Source organism: Acipenser ruthenus, chromosome 7 (assembly GCF_902713425.1).
Source record: "Acipenser ruthenus chromosome 7, fAciRut3.2 maternal haplotype, whole genome shotgun sequence".
Lineage (NCBI taxonomy): Eukaryota > Metazoa > Chordata > Actinopteri > Acipenseriformes > Acipenseridae > Acipenser > Acipenser ruthenus.
In genome coordinates, this window is record NC_081195.1 from 58,871,342 (window position 1) to 58,896,544 (window position 25,203).

The window sequence follows — 25,203 nt, forward strand, 5'->3', positions numbered from 1 at the left end:
TTTCAGTAGTCTTTTTTGAGGTCTAATCATTAACACAGTTAATTTGTAAACTCATGTTAAAAGCAGCGAAGCTGAATGGTCATAAATTGAACATAAATAGGTCTTTGGAAATGTAAACTGTCAAAGTGAATCTGTTGCATTCAGTTTGGAGTTCTGTACATGGGTGCATTCAAAGCTGATTTTGGGACAGGTTATCAGTAAACTGCAATTGTTACCCTATAAAACAGGACATGCCTAACATGCAAAACAGACTGTACATTTTGGGTCAAATAGTTTGCTTTTTAAATTTTTCAAGATGTTGGGCTGTCAGTGTAATATAATTACTGGGACAAAAAAAACAACGCTGTTTCGTTCATGGACACTGAAGTTGGAGCTGAGTGATAAAACCCTCTTTATTGAGTCTTTCAATGGATTTTTAAAAATGTAATCTCCAAATGGGTACAGTATTGTATTACATGCAAAGGACAAACTGAAAGCAAAAGAAATGCTCATGGAGGCACCTCAAATATCTTTTGTAGTTTAAAAAAAAAAAAAAAAAAAAAAAAGTCTGCATTAAGAGCCAGATGTGTCCCCTAAGAAATAGACATGCTGTGCTATCAAACAGTAGGAGTACTTTTTCAGGAATTTTGTTTTGTTTTAAAGCTAGACCTGCCCCCTCCCCCCGGATGCCAGACATTAAGTACTTTTATCTCCACTCCATGTGCTTCCCTTAGAATTAATAAAGAAAGAAAATGTGACAGTGCACTTGTATGCGTCTAGGAGTTTCATTTTCCCACTTGGCAGCAATATCCTTTGCTTTTATACCACCGTTTGGAACACTGATCACTACAGTTAACTATGGTTGAGCATGAACACTCATTTTAAAGACCGTAGACAGAAATAGCACTGTCTAGCGTGTATCTGGTTTCAGGCTCTTCTCACTGAAGTGCAGTCAAAAGACAGAGCTGTGACTTGCATGGGAAACACAAGACTCACACCAGCAGTGTTAAAGCACACTCAGATTTGTATCTCCACTGGTGTGTTGGCTGCACAGTTCAATAAACTTTCTCATACTGCAGGAGAGAGGGGTTTGGGCCTTAACCATGTCCCATTCATTTTATTTTTGTTTAATATGAGTTCTGCTGGCACTGTAGCAGGAGTTTGTGTAGCATGGGAAATGGCCGTTCTTTTACTAGCAACTCTATTTGGTACCTAGTGTGTGATACTTGAAAAGTCAAAGGGTGTTTTATTCCATTTTGAGTCTAGCTGATTTTATTTTCTTTTTTTCCCCCCCTTTTCCTTTGCATTGTGATTTTGTAGTGGGCATGCTTGTCACAAAGACCAGTGCCCTATCTGTAGGATTATAACCTCTTAAATAGTTGTGTATAAATACATTTAAAAAATAAATAAATAAAAATAAACTTTTTTTAATAAAAACATTAAATGTGTGTATATATCATGGCGTCTGAGTTATGTACTTTTGCTTTACAGACCTAAAAGGATCTTGATATTTAGATTTGTCAGCTGAGATAAATTGATTTCAGTTCACATGGCTTACCTTCTGTTTTATGGAAACTGCTGTACAAGAAACTAGTATTTGTATAAATGAGAGCATATATTTACTATTGAGGTAGTAATGGAACTACTACAGGGTATATGTGCAGAAATGAAAAATACCCTATGGTAGTTCCAATAAAGGTGAAACCACTCCTTTAGAAATATTTCATTTGTGGCCATTGCTTGTATGCAAAATTCCCATTTAAGACCCTTTTCCTTTATTAATAACTGTTGTGAGTTTAACATTGGGAGGAATAATATTGGAACGCTGATATAATGATCTAATGACCTGAAAAAAAGGACAAGACTTGCATGAATCTTCCTCTTGCGGACTTCATCCCAAAAATATGCAAGCTTAAAAAGCACCAGGCAGATGCACAGCGCCATCTACAAACTTTGGCATGCATGGAAGTGTCAGCATAAAGATTTGTTTTATAGTTAATATATACTGTATAACAGGACATTTTGGATGGTATTAAATTTGGCAGATTTATACGCACAGTATGTCTGCTAAAACAGTATCTCATTTACATAATTTCCAATATTTGGAAACTGTTCAGCGGGATGCTTGTCTCTGGGGTGGGGGGCGGGCGTATCTCCCCGCTCCCCCCCCCAACTCAACCCGACCATCTTTCGACAGTAAAAATAGACATAATGAAGCGTTCTTACCTTTGTATAAGTTAGTGATCAGCAGATGTGTCAGCCGCACGAAGAGCACAGCGTGTGGTTTTCACTCTACTGTGCAGAATAAATGATTTTTATTTCCTATGGGTAAATAGGAAAAAGAACTTTCTTCCTATATGTGGCCTCCACGACCTATTCTCTACTTAACTGTACAGGTCGCTATGCAAACTACGCCATCTATAGTTTAACGAGGAATAGAACCTCACATAACCTTATCTATCTAGCAGCAATATTTGGGTACCCCACATAGAGCCCCTCTCAAATAAATGAAAAGACAAAAGAATGGAAATTGGTTGTGCTCTTTTCAACAAAATCTTTATTATAAACAACACTAAAATCAACAATTGCTGCAGTGCAATAAAACAAACACAATCCTAACCATATATCTTGCACAAACTAATAATTGTTTATTTATTTTCCCTAGCGACACCTAGAGGAGAGATAGAGAAACGTCCATCCAATTAATAAATATTTGGCTGCTCCACCCACCAAAGCCCAGAAGGGCAGTCAAACACCACCTGTGATAAAATAAACAAAAAGAAACCACACGTGAATTATTAAAGTAAATATATTAAAAGTGTAACTGCAATCAAAAATCACCACACCAAACGTAATAGTACACAATTCAAAAAGAAAACACAACCCAGCACCCAACTTGACTAAGCGTTCAATGCTCTGTAGAGCAGAGCAGCTACAATAGCGACGCTCTCCCTCGCAGCTCCTAATAGACACACACACTAAAAGCTAGCTAAACGCCGCACGGTACTATTAAAACTGTAAAGACAACGTGCGTATACACAAACTAAAACAAAGGGGACAATAATGACAAAAACAATGTGCAAGATATAAACACAGGGAAAGAAAACTACCAGAAACAGTGGCTGGAGGCGTTCCACTTCCTCGGGAGAGTCCGGAATACTGACGTCCAAAAGTATACCCGCCGACTCGCCCTCGTCACAGGGGGACCCACAGGAACACATCGACTACCTGGCGCTCTTGCACCCTTCTGGTGCAGGTATTTATAATGCCAGCAATTCACACTTCCTGGTTCCCACGGTCCCACCTGTTACATATACACCGGGACGCGGGACTGTCCCGACCATATAGGGACTGTTGGCATGTATGCATTTACAGTAACTCGTTATAACATCTACAATGTAACTGCAGGAAGGCCTTCTAATCAGTTACAGTATTTATCGTTCTTATATGCCCCTTACTTTATAGAACCAGTAAACCTTTATGATAAGCATTTGCTGTCTCTCAGTTTTAAAACTATGGTTCACAACATAACCCAGTGGAGATCACAGTACTATCATGCAGTAATTGTTGGACAGTATTGCCACGTGTGAAATCTTTAACAATAAAGCCGATGTTTGTTTCGAAATCATTACAAACTGGTTAATAGACTAGCAAGCACTGGCAAAATCAGCTCAGTTTTATACGGTGCGAAACGTTTTAACGTTTTGTTTTGTTTCTGCACTTTGCGATACCTGCACGATGCCTGCATTAATTGTCAGATCTACAACGCATGGAATACGCAAACATTTTTTTACAGACTTTCAACAAGTCTGACACAAACAATTATGGCTGTTAATTAAACCCTTGTGAAAAAAGAAAACAAAAATGCTTAACATAAAAAAGAGCAGTCCTACTACAGTAGCAGTTTACACTGCCTCTGGATTTCTGATCGCATCGTCAATTCCACATTTTTTAAAATCCATTGATGGAAATGTCCGGTCTAATTTTAATGTTTCCAAGCAAATTGGCTTCATCACTGCCATTCTCATATCCGCTTTGATATCTGACACATCATTTCTCTTGTCCAGCGCTTCTTTAATCTGTTCAGTATATGCCAGTCTGAGAGAGGGTGGGATCGCTACGAGTACTGTATGCAACGCTCTGAGTGTTGGAAGTATTATTGGCGATCCTGTCAAAATAACCAATAAAGTCCAAATAAAGTATCCGCCCGTTATACGGTATAGCCTAGGTTAAAATATGCGCTGTACTAAAATAAAAAAAACCTGAACCTTCTAAAGCCCCCCTCCCCCCTCCCCCCTCCAATACAGTCTGCGCCCCCCAGTTTGAGAACCGCTGCTCTGTTATACTACAGTAATTACAGCTAGTCAACACAAGATGGCAATGTAAGCATTCAGAGGAATCTCATGTACAAGTTAGCCTTACTGACAGTCTCCTACACTACAGAACAACTTGATTGCTCCGTGTGTAGAACTTAGCTCTACTAGAGTGTTTCATTACAATCTAAACCTGTAATGCATTAAAAAAAATAAGAGCTGGCACTAATCTTGCACTACCAAACCAGACGATAAATGGTTGGGAGAGCAGGGGCAGTAGTATTCTGCTATAGTTTTTCTAACATGTATCTACTTTGAAGCTACTGTAAAGATGATAAAGTTTATAACACATCTTTAGAGAAAAAGACATCAGACACAACTGTTTTACGAAACTTCTTCCTACACAAGCCTAGAGTCACCCCGCTACGAGATGGTGATACAATTACACTTGTCAGTCAATGTCAATTTATATCAACTTACAATAAATAAGACAATGAAAATATAACATTATTCTTAAATACTTCAATGTACACTACTACAAAAATTAAAGGAGCAAACATTAAATATGGCAACAATTTAAAAACATTGTACAGGCATTCACCAGGTAGAGCTTTTACGTGTTCTTCAATAAATTGTGACAGCTATTGAGATGCATTTTGCACCAGCTGCCTGAATTAAAATCAGGTACCCCCATTTAAACTTCAGATTTGATCATTAGTCAAGTGGCTGTTAACTTGATAACATAATTTGTTGTTGTTGGTTTGGGAATCTTGGCTTCTAATGATGCTAGGTAGTTACAAACGAAGACCTTTTTTTTACTGCAGTCCAGACTGCTAGAGCTATTCAGATGTTTGAATCTGGGGATACCTAAAGACATTAGCTGGTCAATTCGATGTTAAATCATTCTGTTGTTTCCAGACTGTGGACACGTTATCAAACCACAGGTCTGTACACTAGACATCATGGATAAGGTGGTGGGAGGTCAAGCACACCCCACACAATGGCACCGAGGAAACGCCATTCCATTGCACATGGCCTTAATATCCACTTCAGTACAGCAGCTGGTCACCATAAGCACCCAAACTGTGAGAAACACATTGCATGAGTCTGGTTTGAGGTGAAGAAGAACAGCTACAGCTCCTCAATTGAACCCACAATACAAAGAGATTGCTGATTATTACATTGATAACCACAACCGTCAGCTCTGTCATTGGGCACCTGTTTTGTTCACTGATAAATCAAGATTTAATCTGCCCACTACTGATTAATGTGTTTGATTATGGAGAGCCCGTGGAGAACAATTTACACAATTCAATACCGTTGAGTATGACCGTTTTCAAGGGGGCTTTGAAATGCATCAAAGGTGTGGATTTACAGCTCGATGGTACGTGGACCCTGTGTAGGAAGACAATTTGCTGGTGCAATTGGTCTTGCATTTGTTCTGATGCAAAATAATGTCAGTTGTCATGCTGCCAGGATTGTCATGGATTATCTTGAGCAGGAGATTATAGAGGCTGTGGACAGGCCAGCAAGAAGTCCAGACCTTAATCCCATAGAACACTTTTGGAACCTTGGAAGACGTTGTGTTCGTCAACGTTGTAATCTTCCACGTGACATCAGAGAGCTTGGTGTTACACTGACTGAAGAATGAGACAGGATCCTCCAAGACATCACCTGCCGCATAATTAGAAGCATGCCCATTGATGTACAGATTTCAGCAACGCCTAAGGACACCATACTGAGACATTAATGTGGACCATTTTCAAACAAAAAAAAGTTTTAAATGTTGCATCTTTAGTGTATAATGTATATAACAAAGTGAAGTGTTTCATGAGTCTGTCCAGAAGGGGTCACACACAACACATTTTAAGCAATATTGGGTAACGTTTGCAGTTGAAGTAGGCGGGGCATGGCATGTTATTGGTTTACACAGGTTTACTAAAATAATACTCACAGTGCTAGAGAACTAATGAAAAATAATGTTTCATGAGTCCAATTTTAGTTTTCTTCTCATAAATATGATCCAACAAGTGCATGAATTTTGGCTGGTAATGCAAATATAGTTTTGGATCACAGACTGTAAAATTATTTCTCATAAAGAACGATAGTATTTAAATATGATATTTTAAGTCAACAGTATTTAGGTGCAATGCATTTATATTCTGTCTGTATGTATAAAGTAACACACAAAAAACTAAAAGCTAATTTTAAATGTCTAAATGAATTTACTTTGACATGATGTTATCTGCATTGTAGCATTTGGAATTCCTAAATTAGAAAAACAAATGCACCTTGCACAGTATTGTATTGTATTGATGTAACTGATGCAAAATTAATGCTATTCGTTTTGATTCTCATCACAAGGGGACCAGTGATAATGCTAATAGGAAGTAAGAAAATGGCCAGAAATATTCCTTTGAATAAATTGTTAAGTGCAGTTTGTTCATGCTTCAGAAGGGGGTACTATTGATCCAAGGACCCTACAGTACCAAATAAAACCAGCCTTGTTCAAACTATAAAATCACTGAATAAAGCAATTTAATCTGATCTTTAACCAGCATGTTTTATCATCATACAACAATCTGGCCTTGCCCTGGGAAAATACACAATCCAGCAGAACTATCTTTTTTTTTTTGCTCCCCCCCCCCCCCCCAACTCAACACGACCATCTTTCGACAGTAAAAATAGACATAATGAAGCGTTCTTACCTTTGTATAAGTTAGTGATCAGCCGCACGAAGAGCACAGCGTGTGGTTTTCACTCTACTGTGCAGAATAAATGATTTTTTTTTCCTATGGGTAAATAGGAAAAAGAACTTTTTTCCTATATGTGGCCTCCACGACCTATTCTCTACTTAACTGTACAGGTCGCTATGCAAACTACTATAGTTTAACGAGGAATAGAACCTCACATAACCTTATCTATCTAGCAGCAATATTTGGGTACCCCACATAGAGCCCCTCTCAAATAAATGAAAAGACAAAAGAATGGAAATTGGTTGTGCTCTTTTCAACAAAATCTTTATTATAAACAACACTAAAATCAACAATTGCTGCAGTGCAATAAAACAAACACAATCCTAACCATATATCTTGCACAAACTAATAATTGTTTATTTATTTTCCCTAGCGACACCTAGAGGAGAGATAGAGAAACGTCCATCCAATTAATAAATATTTGGCTGCTCCACCCACCAAAGCCCAGAAGGGCAGTCAAACACCATCTGTGATAAAATAAACAAAAAGAAACCACACGTGAATTATTAAAGTAAATATATTAAAAGTGTAACTACAATCAAAAATCATCACACCAAACGTAATAGTAGACAATTCAAAAAGAAAACACAACCCAGCACCCAACTTGACTAAACGTTCAATGCTCTGTAGAGCAGAGCAGCTACAACAGCGACGCTCTCCCTCGCAGCTCCTATAGACACACACACTAAAAGCTAGCTAAACGCCGCACGGTACTATTAAAACTGTAAAGACAACGTGCGTATACACAAACTAAAACAAAGGGGACAATAATGACAAAAACAATGTGCAAGATATAAACACAGGGAAAGAAAACTACCAGAAACAGTGGCTGGAGGCGTTCCACTTCCTCGGGAGAGTCCGGAATACTGACGTCCAAAAGTATACCCGCCGACTCGCCCTCGTCACAGGGGGACCCACGGGAACACATCGACTACCTGGCGCTCTTGCACCCTTCTGGTGCAGGTATTTATAATGCCAGCAATTCACACTTCCTGGTTCCCACGGTCCCACCTGTTACATATACACCGGGACGCGGGACTGTCCCGACCATATAGGGACTGTTGGCATGTATGCATTTACAGTAACTCGTTATAACATCTACAATGTAACTGCAGGAAGGCCTTCTAATCAGTTACAGTATTTATCGTTCTTATATGCCCCTTACTTTATAGAACCAGTAAACCTTTATGATAAGCATTTGCTGTCTCTCAGTTTTAAAACTATGGTTCACAACATAACCCAGTGGAGATCACAGTACTATCATGCAGTAATTGTTGGACAGTATTGCCACGTGTGAAATCTTTAACAATAAAGCCGATGTTTGTTTCGAAATCATTACAAACTGGTTAATAGACTAGCAAGCACTGGCAAAATCAGCTCAGTTTTATACGGTGCGAAACGTTTTAACGTTTTGTTTTGTTTCTGCACTTTGCGATACCTGCACGATGCCTGCATTAATTGTCAGATCTACAACGCATGGAATACGCAAACATTTTTTTACAGACTTTCAACAAGTCTGACACAAACAATTATGGCTGTTAATTAAACCCTTGTGAAAAAAAGAAAACAAAAATGCTTAACATAAAAAAAGAGCAGTCCTACTACAGTAGCAGTTTACACTGCCTCTGGATTTCTGATCGCATCGTCAATTCCACATTTTTTAAAATCCATTGATGGAAATGTCCGGTCTAATTTTAATGTTTCCAAGCAAATTGGCTTCATCACTGCCATTCTCATATCCGCTTTGATATCTGACACATCATTTCTCTTGTCCAGCGCTTCTTTAATCTGTTCAGTATATGCCAGTCTGAGAGAGGGTGGGATCGCTACGAGTACTGTATGCAACGCTCTGAGTGTTGGAAGTATTATTGGCGATCCTGTCAAAATAACCAATAAAGTCCAAATAAAGTATCCGCCCGTTATACGGTATAGCCTAGGTTAAAATATGCGCTGTACTAAAATAAAAAAAACCTGAACCTTCTAAAGCCCCCCTCCCCCCTCCCCCCTCCCCCCTCCAATACAGTCTGCGCCCCCCAGTTTGAGAACCGCTGCTCTGTTATACTACAGTAATTACAGCTAGTCAACACAAGATGGCAATGTAAGCATTCAGAGGAATCTCATGTACAAGTTAGCCTTACTGACAGTCTCCTACACTACAGAACAACTTGATTGCTCCGTGTGTAGAACTTAGCTCTACTAGAGTGTTTCATTACAATCTAAACCTGTAATGCATTAAAAAAAATAAGAGCTGGCACTAATCTTGCACTACCAAACCAGACGATAAATGGTTGGGAGAGCAGGGGCAGTAGTATTCTGCTATAGTTTTTCTAACATGTATCTACTTTGAAGCTACTGTAAAGATGATAAAGTTTATAACACATCTTTAGAGAAAAAGACATCAGACACAACTGTTTTACGAAACTTCTTCCTACACAAGCCTAGAGTCACCCCGCTACGAGATGGTGATACAATTACACTTGTCAGTCAATGTCAATTTATATCAACTTACAATAAATAAGACAATGAAAATATAACATTATTCTTAAATACTTCAATGTACACTACTACAAAAATTAAAGGAGCAAACATTAAATATGGCAACAATTTAAAAACATTGTACAGGCATTCACCAGGTAGAGCTTTTACGTGTTCTTCAATAAATTGTGACAGCTATTGAGATGCATTTTGCACCAGCTGCCTGAATTAAAATCAGGTACCCCCATTTAAACTTCAGATTTGATCATTAGTCAAGTGGCTGTTAACTTGATAACATAATTTGTTGTTGTTGGTTTGGGAATCTTGGCTTCTAATGATGCTAGGTAGTTACAAACGAAGACCTTTTTTTTACTGCAGTCCAGACTGCTAGAGCTATTCAGATGTTTGAATCTGGGGATACCTAAAGACATTAGCTGGTCAATTCGATGTTAAATCATTCTGTTGTTTCCAGACTGTGGACACGTTATCAAACCACAGGTCTGTACACTAGACATCATGGATAAGGTGGTGGGAGGTCAAGCACACCCCACACAATGGCACCGAGGAAACGCCATTCCATTGCACATGGCCTTAATATCCACTTCAGTACAGCAGCTGGTCACCATAAGCACCCAAACTGTGAGAAACACATTGCATGAGTCTGGTTTGAGGTGAAGAAGAACAGCTACAGCTCCTCAATTGAACCCACAATACAAAGAGATTGCTGATTATTACATTGATAACCACAACCGTCAGCTCTGTCATTGGGCACCTGTTTTGTTCACTGATAAATCAAGATTTAATCTGCCCACTACTGATTAATGTGTTTGATTATGGAGAGCCCGTGGAGAACAATTTACACAATTCAATACCGTTGAGTATGACCGTTTTCAAGGGGGCTTTGAAATGCATCAAAGGTGTGGATTTACAGCTCGATGGTACGTGGACCCTGTGTAGGAAGACAATTTGCTGGTGCAATTGGTCTTGCATTTGTTCTGATGCAAAATAATGTCAGTTGTCATGCTGCCAGGATTGTCATGGATTATCTTGAGCAGGAGATTATAGAGGCTGTGGACAGGCCAGCAAGAAGTCCAGACCTTAATCCCATAGAACACTTTTGGAACCTTGGAAGACGTTGTGTTCGTCAACGTTGTAATCTTCCACGTGACATCAGAGAGCTTGGTGTTACACTGACTGAAGAATGAGACAGGATCCTCCAAGACATCACCTGCCGCATAATTAGAAGCATGCCCATTGATGTACAGATTTCAGCAACGCCTAAGGACACCATACTGAGACATTAATGTGGACCATTTTCAAACAAAAAAAAGTTTTAAATGTTGCATCTTTAGTGTATAATGTATATAACAAAGTGAAGTGTTTCATGAGTCTGTCCAGAAGGGGTCACACACAACACATTTTAAGCAATATTGGGTAACGTTTGCAGTTGAAGTAGGCGGGGCATGGCATGTTATTGGTTTACACAGGTTTACTAAAATAATACTCACAGTGCTAGAGAACTAATGAAAAATAATGTTTCATGAGTCCAATTTTAGTTTTCTTCTCATAAATATGATCCAACAAGTGCATGAATTTTGGCTGGTAATGCAAATATAGTTTTGGATCACAGACTGTAAAATTATTTCTCATAAAGAACGATAGTATTTAAATATGATATTTTAAGTCAACAGTATTTAGGTGCAATGCATTTATATTCTGTCTGTATGTATAAAGTAACACACAAAAAACTAAAAGCTAATTTTAAATGTCTAAATGAATTTACTTTGACATGATGTTATCTGCATTGTAGCATTTGGAATTCCTAAATTAGAAAAACAAATGCACCTTGCACAGTATTGTATTGTATTGATGTAACTGATGCAAAATTAATGCTATTCGTTTTGATTCTCATCACAAGGGGACCAGTGATAATGCTAATAGGAAGTAAGAAAATGGCCAGAAATATTCCTTTGAATAAATTGTTAAGTGCAGTTTGTTCATGCTTCAGAAGGGGGTACTATTGATCCAAGGACCCTACAGTACCAAATAAAACCAGCCTTGTTCAAACTATAAAATCACTGAATAAAGCAATTTAATCTGATCTTTAACCAGCATGTTTTATCATCATGCAACAATCTGGCCTTGCCCTGGGAAAATACACAATCCAGCAGAACTATCTTTTTTTTTTTGTTGGGGTGAATTAAAATATAAACCAATTACATATTGTGTGTGTGGTGTGGATTACTTTTTCCATAAACATTTTATTGTATTTTACAGCATTGAGAAGATTTTTTTTTCCAGGCTTGAAAAATATAGTGCTAAGGTTCAGATTAGTTTTAGTGGTAATATACAAATATTTTTCATAAATAAATAGGCAAATATCACAACAATGAGAAGACACGGTCTGCTCTGGCAGAAACCACAGAGGACATGTCTCACATTTCAAGTTTAGTTTAAAGCTTCAGACTGACTCCCTCCAATTTCGTTCTCTTTCCAACACCAGATTTTCACCATTAGGGGTACAAAGCAGAGCAAGGGGATGGGCTTACAAGACCAGGAGCCCTACTTTAAAACCAGAGTAAAGAGAAAGGAACATTATAAATCTAGTAAGAAACAACCTAGCTGTAGGAAAAGGCATTTCAATTATTATTCTGAGTTACTTCTTGTTAGTTTTATACTGTTCAGTTTATTTAATTTCTCACTGAATATTAGGCTTTGCACTTGCTTCAAAATGAGTCCCAAGTTAAGCAGAAACACAGTTGAAACAATTTATGAAAGCAATCAATTTTAGAGTGCAAGTTTATAAAAATGACCAGGTGTTTTTCTCCTTTCATGAATAGCAGTCAATAAAAAGCTGATTGAGAAGTGGCCCCTACGTCTCTCTAGATTGCAATTAACTGTCAAGCACCATACCACCCTGACTTTGCCATATGATCAGCTGATGTGATCGTTCTAACTGTAGTTTAACTGCTGTCAGTTTTCTAAAATTGCACTTACAATTTCAGTGTACAGCTTTTTTTTGGAGCTAGTTATGTATGTAGCCTATGTTGTACATTTTATTCATTGTGATTCGATATTACTAAAACAAAAATGATTAGCAACATCAGTTTGATTGTCCGTGACAGTCCATTACTGGCCAGTATAAGAATATATTTTTCTTCTTTCAGTTGTTCTATGCAGATAAACAGAGAGTTCATCTGCATTTGACAGTTTTTAAAATGTTGACTTTCTCAAGGATTCATCTGGGGTTAAAGTAATCTGATCTTTTCAATGAAATATTTATGGGCTGTTTATCCGCATTGCGTTGATCAGGTGGGACCGCAGGTCTGCATGATGTAATGTGAATCTCAAGACACCCACTCTAATTGGTCAAGACAAGCACATGACCCATTACTGCGGGAGCTCAATGCATTAAAATAGCTTGAAATACCACCGTTAGCTTTTGTATTCTTTCACTTGGCTTAAGGAGGACAGAAAGCTTTTATACAGGCAAAATGTGTCAGCATTTACATTAAAGGTCTTCTGGCCTATAGATCATGCTTTTCTTATGGTGCTGACATTAACCTTCAGCTTCATCATGGTTTCTGCTGTAATTTATACCTAAAAACATGATTTTTTTTTATATTTTTAAATTATTCACACCAAGTTACTGAGTTATAATACAACCAGTTTATCAATTTGCATCCATGTGTTGTGTTATAAAGATTCTAAAATCCTAGCAATGACCTTCAGTGTTTTAAGCTAGAAAGAGACTGCTGTGAAGGTGGTAATTATGAAGGCTTCATTGTGTCTGTGTTTACTGTCATGTTGGTCGTGTGGTGTTGAGTTGAGGGGATACGTCTATTATTATATGATAGAGTGTTTTCTTGCGTATGACCCCTCCCATGTGTATGATATACTGGCCCTTCATTGGTGTCGCGGGTAGACTAGATTACATTAGTTTAACATCTACGTAGTCTCAAGAACGTAAAAAGACTAATAACAGTTGTCGGTAAATGTTTTGATTCCTGATCATTCTGGATTCCATAATCGTCAGCTTTTCAGATTGCAGGGGGTATCACAACGTTCATTTCAAAAGGGATGTGGTCAGAACCCCGACATTATGCTGATACAGAATACCTGCACTAGAAGGGCAGGATTAGACTGTTGGTTATTGTCTCTTTAAATAATTAAAATTCAATAAAAGGTACAAATAAGAATGTGTTTTGTGTCGTTTAAGCTCTGTGTTTGGTGTAGGGCCTACTTTGGTATGATATAATGACAATGTGTATATTTAATTTATATGTTGTGTTATTGTTTTTTAAACGCGAATCTTCAAGTGCGCTGGTGTCTGAGCAACTTCGAAGCTGTTTTATATATTTTTAAAATGACCCCCATGCGTTTTCTGTAACGCTTGAATGAATGTGTTTTTATACCGGTATATACGTTAAAATAACACGACCTCAACACGGTGCCCCGGCTTTAGAGAAGCCAAAAACAACCCTTTGTGCGTAGCCTGGAATTTTTGTTTCAATACCAAGCAATTGGATGTCTTTGTGAATTTCTGTTTTATACAAACATTTAAATTAAAAAAAAAAAAAAAAAAAAAAAAAAATGGATTGCTTTTGTACTTTGGATGTTTGGTAATGGTAATAAATAGCTTGCGTGACAACACATATTGAAAAGAAAGCAGAAATATGAAAATGGGTAAACTTGTCAGATTAAAACAAGCCAGGAGAAGCGGGCCAGAGCCGATTGCCTACGCAGCACCACTGAACTGATAAGTGCTCAGTGCAGACATATACACCAGTCCTTTTTTAAATGCCTGTTTTTCAGGGGCTTTTTAGCTCAATTGCTTTTCTCTGTTACTTCCCTGCTTGTTGTCAATTGCCTGTAGGGGGGAGTGAAGAAAGGCAGTAATTCACTAATTGTCTGTTCAGCATGCCTGTTTTGCTGTGGAATTCAAATATAGTACTGCCTGGTTTGCGTTGGTTAAAATTCGGTTCATTAATTGCATTCACCCATTTCTGTTCAATATTCAGCCTACTTTACTGTATATGCACAACACAGTGTAATAACAAACAAGTCATAAGAAAGTTGTAAATATGCATTTCTTACCAGTTCTTCGTAGACTCCAGCATTGGAAGACAGGTGTGGAGTCCACTCCAAACTGGGAGAAACCCATTTACAGGTAAATTCCGTCATTGCTGTGTTCTATATGTCTGTTGGAACATTTAAATTCTTAAGAGCAATTTATTTTAAGTCAACCTTTTAATGTTATTCTTTTATTTCCCAAATGTATATGGTGGTCAGTTGTATATGATTAAGCAGGTTTTGACTGCAGAATGAATTGTGTTTCCCCCAGAACCCAAAGCACCCAAAGCATGGTGCTCTGTACATACAAGGACCAACAGCTGTGTGAAAAGAGGAAACGATACCATGTTGTATCTCCAGCCCCTGGGGCAAAAGCCCTCTCTTCTTTTGTAGGGTCTACACTTCACAGCTGGTCTTACCACCGAGACTGGAGGGTCCAATTTCAAGATGCTGGAAAAGACTAGGCTTCTGATTCAGGGACCCTTGGTCACAGGATGGCTTTTTATTTTTTTTATTAAGCATTTTTTAAATATATATTTTAAATTTTATAGAAATACATTACAGAATATGCACAAGCATGTACTCATCAAGCAAAGGTATAACAGATCATGTAGTTAGAAAACTATACAATAAATAGATTACTTTACTTATATGCTGCAGGAAGGAGTGGTTCTAAGGTTACTGGCCTCTTTGTACTGCTACTATGGAAAAATGAACATGTATGAATGACTTGGATTTTATCTAAGTTGTGTGTACTACTGCATTCTGCAGTTTTTAAGCTTACACAGTCCTCACTTATAGGCAGTTAATTAAACTCTATGACCGGTTGTGATGGTGCTTATTTCTTATTGCTTATCCCATGGTGGGGCTTCACTTGCAAAGTTCCATTGCTCTGCAGTGAAGGGTTTTTTCCACAACACAAAGTGACCTAGCTACTTAATATGCAAGCCTATCAATTACATGGCTAATGCACTGAAGAACAGCGTTGTATATACAGTTATTAGTGTACTGGCTGTATGCCTTAATTAACTTGTTTCTGTAACCTCTGTTGATTAGATCAGCCTAAAATCTCACAAAAGAACTGCCTTGATTGAACAGAACCACAGAACCACAGGACCTCTACTCATCGTCTGATTGGACATTGTGTCTCTGTTTGCAGGTTCTGCGTTCGCCAGTCCTCCTGCTACTGGCAACTGAAATTTGCTGTATGCATTTGATGCAATGCCCAGGAGAACCACACAACTAAACAACAGGATCTTACATCAGTGTCATGGGCGAGGCAGTGGCTTGTAACAGTGCAGGCAACAACGCTAAATCCTACATGGCCTGTCGATTTGGAAAACCAAATTATCTTTTTTTTTTTTTTTTTTTTTTAAATAGATTTTAGAGGTTCGTATTAGTGCCATCTGACAGTTAAATGGAAGTGCAAGGAAAAAGATTATGCCCCCCCCCCCCCCCCCCCAGTATTTTGAGTGGATCAATACCCATTCTGCGCCACTCTGTGTTGCACTGCAATGTAAAGGGAGGCTTTCTAGAACTGGTTTTGAGATGAAATGGTGTGTTGATGGATTGTCTCTCTGCTTAAAATCCATCATAAGTGCAACCTCCTAATCCCTCTGCATCAATATTGCATCATCATCAGTATCTGACAGCAGCAGAAACACCGGGCTGCAATTAAATCCCCATGAAAGATACTGATATCTCTTTTCCATAAGCCTGGTGTGGGTGTAACATTGTAAGTGACAGCATCTCTAAACTGAGCAAATGGCAACCTTAATTTAATACAATATAATGTTTTACACAATATAATATTTAATACAATATCATGTTTAAGGTGCATGGCTTTTAACATGCAAAATATGCTGTTTCTACAGACTGATATATCTGTCTCCTTTTATAAAATTGAAACGTCTAACTAAGACAAAGCAAATCTAATGCAGAATTGTGAAATTTGGTTAACAGAATTCTCATAATGCATTTTTAAATAGAATTTGATCCTTCAGTTAATCTTATTTCCAGTATTTATTTAGTCGGGCAGGTACTGATTTCCTGTACAGATTATGAATACCTTTTGGTATTTATATACTTTACACTGTTTATTTTGGTAGTTCTTGGTTTAACAGTGCATCAACTTAAATCAGTGTAACCCTACTCCAGTCAAATTTGGTTACTAGTGTATTTTAATAATACGCGGTGTATTAACGCTGATAGGAATGTAAGTTTTACGCCATCTGCCCACCAAACATTAGGCCTACATGAAGAAAAAAATTCGACATATGCATTTAGGCTAATAAAAAATATAATAGGTAGTTATATGTATTTTAAAACGGGTTGAAATGGTATTTAATGCTATTTCTATTTGTATTTATTATTATTATTATTATTATTATTATTATTATTATTATTATTATTTATTTATTTATTTATTTATTTATTTATTTATTTATTTATTTATTGTAATGTAGACGTTTATGATTTAAATACTGCTCAATATAATAACGGGAGGTTAAACATTTGTGTGGTGTTAAGCTTCTAAATACTTTGAAAACTTACAAAGAATATTAGTTTATGATACACCTGACCTTGATATGCATTTCCTCAGAACGCTAAATTTAACAATCAGCTGAAAGGATAAGGACAATTTCTCACATTGTTTGCTTAGACGGTAACATTTTTTTTAAGATCGCTGTTCACTAGGAAGTGATATTCTGATTACACACACACACACACACACACACACACACACACACACACACACACACACACACACACACACACACACACATATATATATATATATATATATATATATATATATATATTATACACAAAATATTATTATAGAAGACTTATTAGATGCTTGTAAAAGAACTGTAAATTTGGTTGTTGTTTTAAATATGATATTAATACGTATATTATATACCTAATTGCAATGCATTTGAGTGCACCCATGTGGTGCTAATGTTAGAAAGCTATTTAATACATGTTATAATCAAGAAAGAAGTAGCTCATTGAGTGAATGATTTTGAAATGGTTTTAGCGTGTTGATATGACCTTGATATTGTTGATATGACCTTGATATTGTTGCTATGCACCAATACACCATTTTCTCATGATGTAAAATTACTGCATGACGTATTTAATTTAACTGGGAAACAAACACAAAATGTAAATAAACGTCCTGGATATTGACTTTGAAATACATCAACAATATATATATATATATATATATATATATATATATATATATATATATATATATATATATATATATAGGTAAAGTATAGGTTTTAATACATTTTAAATACTTAATATATTATAATGCAAATGATACACGGTTTAATTCGTTTTTTTGATCAGACTATTGTTTATATTGTATCATTCTTTTAGTCTTTTCTGTTCAATGTATTTATACAAAAGTGATTTTGTAACAGACTGATGTTAATAAATCTACTGGCTGCACTGTATTCTTTGATTTCAATAAGCTTCTTTACACTTGCTTTGCTCTAAATCAAGAATGGTTTTCTTTTCATCGACTGCAAGTGTTAATTATTTCTGTCATTTTCATTACGTTTCATGCACTAATCCGTCCCTGCTTTGTCTCACGATGAGTACAGCAGGTTTCCAGCAGCACGTGGAAGCAGCTTTCTACGATTCTCTCTCGCCGGGTCAGAATTTTCTTTATTGTAACATTTCTTGTTTCCCACTTCCACTCGTTTCCTGAAAAATGGCTGCAGTCTGTAATTCATGCTCTTTAAAGATCAACTTCTTTAAGTTTCCACTTTTTATATTAAGTTTTATTTGATACATGTTTTTTAAAAAAAAATCACGATTATAGATTTTGGTATTCTTAAATATATACATATATTTACCTGTTGTGTTGGATGTGTTTTGGTTACTCTACAAATGGGCAGGAGAAAGGTACAAATGTCTAAATCAATGAGTCAGTAGAGGATTTGAATTTGTAACTAAGGTCTATGATAAGCTTGAACAGCGATAGATAATGTATAAGTATGTATAAGTATATATAAGTAGCGATGATAGCCAATAGGCCTACGTCATTTTTTCTCAGAAATTAAACTGACAAATGTCGGGGTCAATTGATAAATGACCAGGAATACACTTATCAGACCTTGTGAACGATACGCTATTACTAACAAAACTGACATACGTAACATAATAATAATAATAATAATAATAATAATAATAATAATAATAATAATAATAATAATGTATGAAAGCGGCAGTAAGGGTATTGTTGATTATCTCAAATCCTATTATAAGTAAGCCTATTCATAAAACACGTGTGCTGTTATATCCCATAACCAACTCGAAAACAGGAATACGTGTTTACTGATACCTATAGACTCGTTTTTTATTTTCAGTGAATTCAGTGCAATAGTAATTCAGCGCAACATTCAGGGTGCATTTTACGTTTTCAATGTGCATACATTTTACACCATGTTATTTGAACAAAAACGTTGAAAAAGAGCAGTATAAAGTAGACTCCTGATCACATTGTTTACGAATGTAACCATACTAGTATAAAGCATTTTGGAAAATAGTGAAATAGCCATAGTTTGCGCACACATCTTCAATATCAAATAAGACCATTGTACTGTATATGTTGATCAACTTGCAAAACTGTTTATAAGGTGCCCTATTTAGAACAACATAAAACGGTCTTATAAAAATATGCACACTTTTATTTTATTGATAACTGAGTAAACGAATATACATTAACGTATATACGTTTTTAAATGATGAGTTATTATATATTTTATATAGCCTACATTATAAATGTTTTTTAAAAATATGATAGAAAGCTTTTGGTAGTGCTGGTAACAAAGCAGGAATAAACTGATCAGAATAGTATGATACATTAACAATCACTATGAAATATGGATTATATCAACCACATTTTTTATAATTGAACAATTGCCATTTGTTTAGGGTCGTAGGCCTACTGAGCTTTCTCTGACGATTATTACAGCAAAGCATGAGGCCTGTGTAGCCTGTTGCAAAACACAATTGAATATATGTACTGGGATTTTATTGCAGTGTGTATATAAGATATAGAAAATGTATAACAGACTGTTATTTCCAGAATTAATTGCTTTCCTATAAAATAACCCTACGAAACAAGTATGGGTATCTTATTATTAATGCAAAGGATTCTACCCCATTTATTCTTCATAGCAAAGGTATCGTTTAACGGCCAAACAAAAGAGATATCGTGCCACAGGTGCGCTTGTGTTACACCACAAGCTTTTCCTGACAGACGCAGGAGGCTGAAAGCGTCATTCGGACCTAGTCTGGATGGGCCGAATTTAATGAAAATTTTAAATATTCATGAGGTTTGCTCAACTCCTCTCGTCTGGCCTCATTCGGATCTCATTGGCAGCTAATGTTTCAACTTCTCCAAAAGTTAATCAGCTAGAAACTTCAAGGAGATAATAAGGGGGAGGGATGAAGGCTTGCTCGGGTTGATCTCTATACTGATCAAATTTTAAAACGCACGGTGGAAACAATCAAACCTCCTGGTTGGATTTCATTTCCGATGTCCCACTTGAAAAGGTGAAACTGGATCAGCTCTGGAATGGAGAAGGGGGTCTCTGTCCCCTTTCTTTCGCAAAGGTGTCTGTCTAATTATCAACAGCAGGTAAATGGACACATGGAAACCAACCGAGAGGAGTATGGGTACTTTTTACCTGTATATATTGGAAATGAAAGACCCCCAAACCACTGCAGCTCGCACTGATCTGGGTGCGTGCCAACTGTGTGCTTTTTGGTCAGGGTGCTTACCTTCTGTCTTCCTGTGGCGGTGGTACAGTTCAACAAGGACAACGCGAAAGATGTTCTGAGTGACGTCAACATCCACGAGCTTTCCAGGGACTCCGCCGCAACCTCCGCAATCAGGTAGCATAAGAGGATTAATGATGCTGAATCTATTGTCCAGTCATTTGTTCAGTGAAAAGTATACTAGGCCGCCTATAACTGCAGTGTTATATTGTTCAGACACTGATTAAGCCCCTGAAAAGAAAGGATTGTTATTGCATTTGAATTATTTTTTTTTTTCTAAACGAATACATTTAAGTAAGTTTTTGTTGTTGTTGTTGAATAGCAAAACATGTAAAATCTAATGTATGGCCTATATAAAATATAATTTAATTTTGTTGTGTAGGTTTTTCATGTTTTTATAATTGATATGAAATACCATGTCACAATAGCCGTCCCATAAAACGAAATAAAGGAAAATGAATTATCGTATTTTAGATCTGAATGTATTTAATACATATTTGGCCTATACAAAAGAGAGAGAGAGACTGTAAAAGCTCATTACATGCACGAGGAAACCTACATCAAAGGGGAGCCATGAGAGAGGATGCGCGGCAGCTCCAACTTGCACTAAGCCCAGAAATGGCAGATTGTCGGGTAGACAGTACATGAAATAGTATTGTGGAGGGTGTTCTTTATAGACCATCTGGATAAGGTTATTTGATCCTACGACATTGTTCAGCTCAGGAACTAAATTTACTCAATAGGAAACCCAGGCGAGGGGTAGGCCTTTACAGTATTCATGGTGAGGATGAACACATTCTATTAAACGTTATTGACTGCAACATTCACACTAAAATGGAAATAAACTGCCTACACAATGCATCATTTGAATGCGTTTTTTAAATTCGTTTTCTGCCGATACACAATTGAAAGCTGTTGCTTTTGGGAATGGCTTTAACGAAATGTCATCATCACACTTGAGAAGGATCAAAGAAGAAAATAATAAAATGGAACGTTCAGCAGGTTTATAGAAACAGCGAGAGCAATCGCATGCGACAAAGATACCGGTCTAAATAAAATGCTTCCATTAGGTGTTTTTTTTTAATAATAACAAGTTTCACAAAATGAAGAAAACAGGTCTGTTGTCTCTTATTGTTCTACTTTTAAAAATATGACGTTTTCGATTAATTTACGTCTAAGATTTAACCTAAAAGTAATGTTATATCTTTAAAGTCCCCTTACTATTATTATTATTATTATTATTATTATTATTATTATTATTATTATTATTAGTTGTTGTTGTTGTTGTTATAGTAGTAGTGATTTAAAAATATATACTTTTGAGACCTATTTAGTTTTTAAATGTGTTTTCAATTTACATTGTATATAAAAAATATTTGGGACGGTGATTACTTGTATTTCAGTCGTCGTCTTTTTAAAATCCCCCCAAAAGTTCATCTTCAAATTGGGTTTAGGAAAGAAAGGCCACGCTTTAAATGCTGCATTTAAACGTCAATAGATCGATTGAGGGGCCAGCCGCTACAGTGAGCAGCATGCGCTGCTGGGTTTTCTCTGGAGCAGACAGGGGCTCTTTTGTCTGATACCGTTTCAGGTACACCTGTCTGCGGTGCCTTGGCAGAACACAACAGGCAGGAAGGTTGTTTTTTTCAGAGCCTCAAGCTTAGGGGGAATGACACACAGTACTGTTCAAAGTAAAGCTGAAAACGTGCTTCATTCAAATGTGATGATTTAATCCATACCATTGCTCCTAACCTTGAACTCGCTCTGCTAACAATTCAGGTCCCTGGCAAATGTGTTCCAAACCTTTTTTTTTTTTTTTTGGTAAAAAGACAAATTAGTGAATAAAAACATGGCTGACCTAATTATAACATCATATCAACCCATTAGTTAGATGCCTATTCATGCCGTTGAAATTAAAAGAACAATCGTTCTAAAAACCATTAAAATAATTACAGTCTGTAACTTAAATCATACTGATTGGCCGTGCTTGAATGAGATTAAGATACTTGAAAATCAACTAAATATAGATCCTCTGCAGTTCATAAATGGAACATACTTTTATTTTATATATGTTAAATCTACTACACAATTGATTGAGCAGAAATATTTGTATTATTACGTTTTTTAGTGAAAATGTATTACTAGAATGATAGTAGTTTTGAATAAATCTAAACACATTGTAAGCATATAAATATAAACATTTAAATATAAATATGCATAGATAGGTAGATAGATAAATGCCTCGAGATTTGCACGAGACAATAGAGGGTGGACCAAAAGTTGCAGCACGAAATCAATTTAACTGCAGAATAGCCAATCTGCTGTTGCTATCTGCTTATATTACCATTCAATCGGATTTATGGCTGGAGCAAGTGTTGTGTGGCCCAGCCTCTGGCCCAGCTCCACCTTAAAAAGCACCTGAGTCTGTGACATTGCAAAATGCGGGAGAGACAGAGGAAGGATTGGATTATTCTTTCTCCACTGGGGTAAGATGCTTACAAACTAATTATTTTTCCATTGGCAAATCCCCGCTTTTGCAGCCCAACCAGACAAAGCTGCTTAATATGGGGGGGAGGGGGAGGGGGGGGGGGGGGAGAAAGAGAGAGAGAGAGAGAGAGAGAGAGAGAGAGAGAGAGAGAGAGAGAGAGAGAGAGAGAGAGAGAGAGAGAGAAGAGAGAGAGAGAGACTTGTCCATCCGCAACAGGAGGCTCTTCCAGAGGCGCACAGTCGTGGCTCGGTTTAATTCATTCTGCAGGTAAAACGCAAACAGCGAATGAGAGGGAGAGGGAGAAAAAGCCAGTGAGCTGAAATTGTCATTTGATACCCAGGAAGTTAGCAAACACCGATCATATATAGTATGGGTTCCTTTGTTCCATTGATGTCTTCCCTGCATGTAACTTCAAGATTCGATTTGAGTTTTTGATTTGTAGAAAAAAAAGAAAAGAAAAGCAGACACTCATGTAAATGTTTTGATGCAATTGTAATGGTTTTGTCTCGGAATAGTGCCGCCTACTTGTTTATTCGGTGAGTTTACCTGCCTGTTCAGAAAGACATGATTGGGAGAAAAGCTAGAGGCACGCGGAACTGGAGGCCGGAGTCTTCTCTTCAAATAATTAGTTGTGGGGAGCCAAACATATATAGCATTGCATTGTCCAATACGCACTCGATTTATTTAGTATTCGCGACATAAGAATCGATCATTTTTTAGAAGGATATAATTTATTTTCGTTTATAATTTAAATCACAGCACTGTTATGGCGTTGGAGCTGCATACCCCCCCCCCCCCCCCCCCCCCCCCAGGCAAAAGGTAAGTCTTTAATACAAAAGTACTTTTTATATTGGAAGCAATTCTGTAGTGCTTTATACGTTCACTGATAACAAATGTGTATACAATTAGATAAAAAAAAAAAGTTTTCTTTTCATCTACTATAACACGTGCATACTTTTCATATTCAAATTCTAACAGCAACCACATTTTACGAATCAAGTTATGCTACCAAATACACCGCTGTTTTTTGATTACTATTTAATTTTGTTACATGTTAGATTGTAAGTGAGCATCAAGTCAATAGGTTGTCATCTAATTGTTCTCGATTTAGCATTTTCAGCAGGTAAAATAATTTCACAATGACACCGTTCTTTTAGCTGCAACACAATGCAGCTTTTGTCATTTAAAGAAAGGGTAGTTCAGGGACCATTATAGCCTGAGCAACCGAACAACCTTAAAACCTGGCAAATATAATCAAAAATACATATTCAAATTAGGAACTTGTGCCCTTAAATACAAATCAGAGTTGCTCACTGAATAATGTATTTTATTTGGAATACATTTCACAAACAAATGAGCGTGAACTATGCAAAGCGTCTACCCTTTTGCTTTGTCAAATCGCACATTTTGTGAACTGTTTTATATTGACGGTTTGTGGAATGTTGCTCTTTTTTGATAATAATCTGTGAAATAATTAAAATAACAGTAGGCATACGTCCTTGTCTTCTGTGACGTGTCTGCTTTGACAGTAGGCTACAGATTAAAATAATAAAGAGGATTAGTGGCGGTGCTTCTAGTGTGTATCGCGTGTTCCACAGTAAATACATGTCGTGTTTCTGGCATTTTAAAAGGGACTACTGAGTGAAAACGCAAAGTTATACATAAAACAAAAACTGTAACAAAAATGGAGAAATAGATAAATACATTTTTACAAATGAGTATAATGTTTACAAAAATATAATTTGCAGCTACTTTTTTTAACCATTTACAATGATATACGTATAGTTTTCCCACCTCTCTCTCTCTCTCTCTCTCTCTCTCTCTCTCTCTCTCTCTCTCTCTCTCTCTCTCTCTCTCTCTCTCAATAATTTTGAAGACTGTTGGACTACATTTTTTCGTACCAGCAAGAAAACAGCTTTGCCATCTTTTGGCACTTACCAAAATATCGTGGTAGGGTTTTTTGGCTTATAAACAGAAATGTTATGAGGTTCATTGCAATTTTGTATGGAATTGTATTTTGTTTAAAATGAAAAATGATTCACAGATACTTAAATAGTAATAAAATAATATATTCTATTATAAACATATAAAAACAATAAAACAAAAGAACAGCCTATTGAACTCAGCGTAATGCCCTTTTCTGTCAGCCCAAATGGCAGCGTGTCCCATCCAAATCTCTCCTAAAATAACTAATCTGGAGGGCTGTAGGTTTTGTAATCACAGTCTAATATGATTAACTGCAGGGACATTGCAACTGTCATTGAAGGTAATTTAGAGACAGGTGACCACAATGAACCCTTCGATTACTGCTACGCGC

The 25,203-nt window shown here is 36.7% G+C and overlaps 1 long non-coding RNA gene across 1 annotated transcript; it reads right to left on the reverse strand.

The window, feature by feature from the left end:
• Positions 1 to 9,113: 9,113 nt before the first annotated feature.
• Positions 9,114 to 20,629, reverse strand: LOC131737549 (uncharacterized). Its single transcript, XR_009329198.1, has 3 exons — positions 20,402 to 20,629; positions 14,621 to 14,724; positions 9,114 to 10,751 (listed from the first exon to the last, which is right to left on the reverse strand). It is a non-coding gene; the product is annotated as an uncharacterized LOC131737549 (long non-coding RNA).
• Positions 20,630 to 25,203: the final 4,574 nt, after the last annotated feature.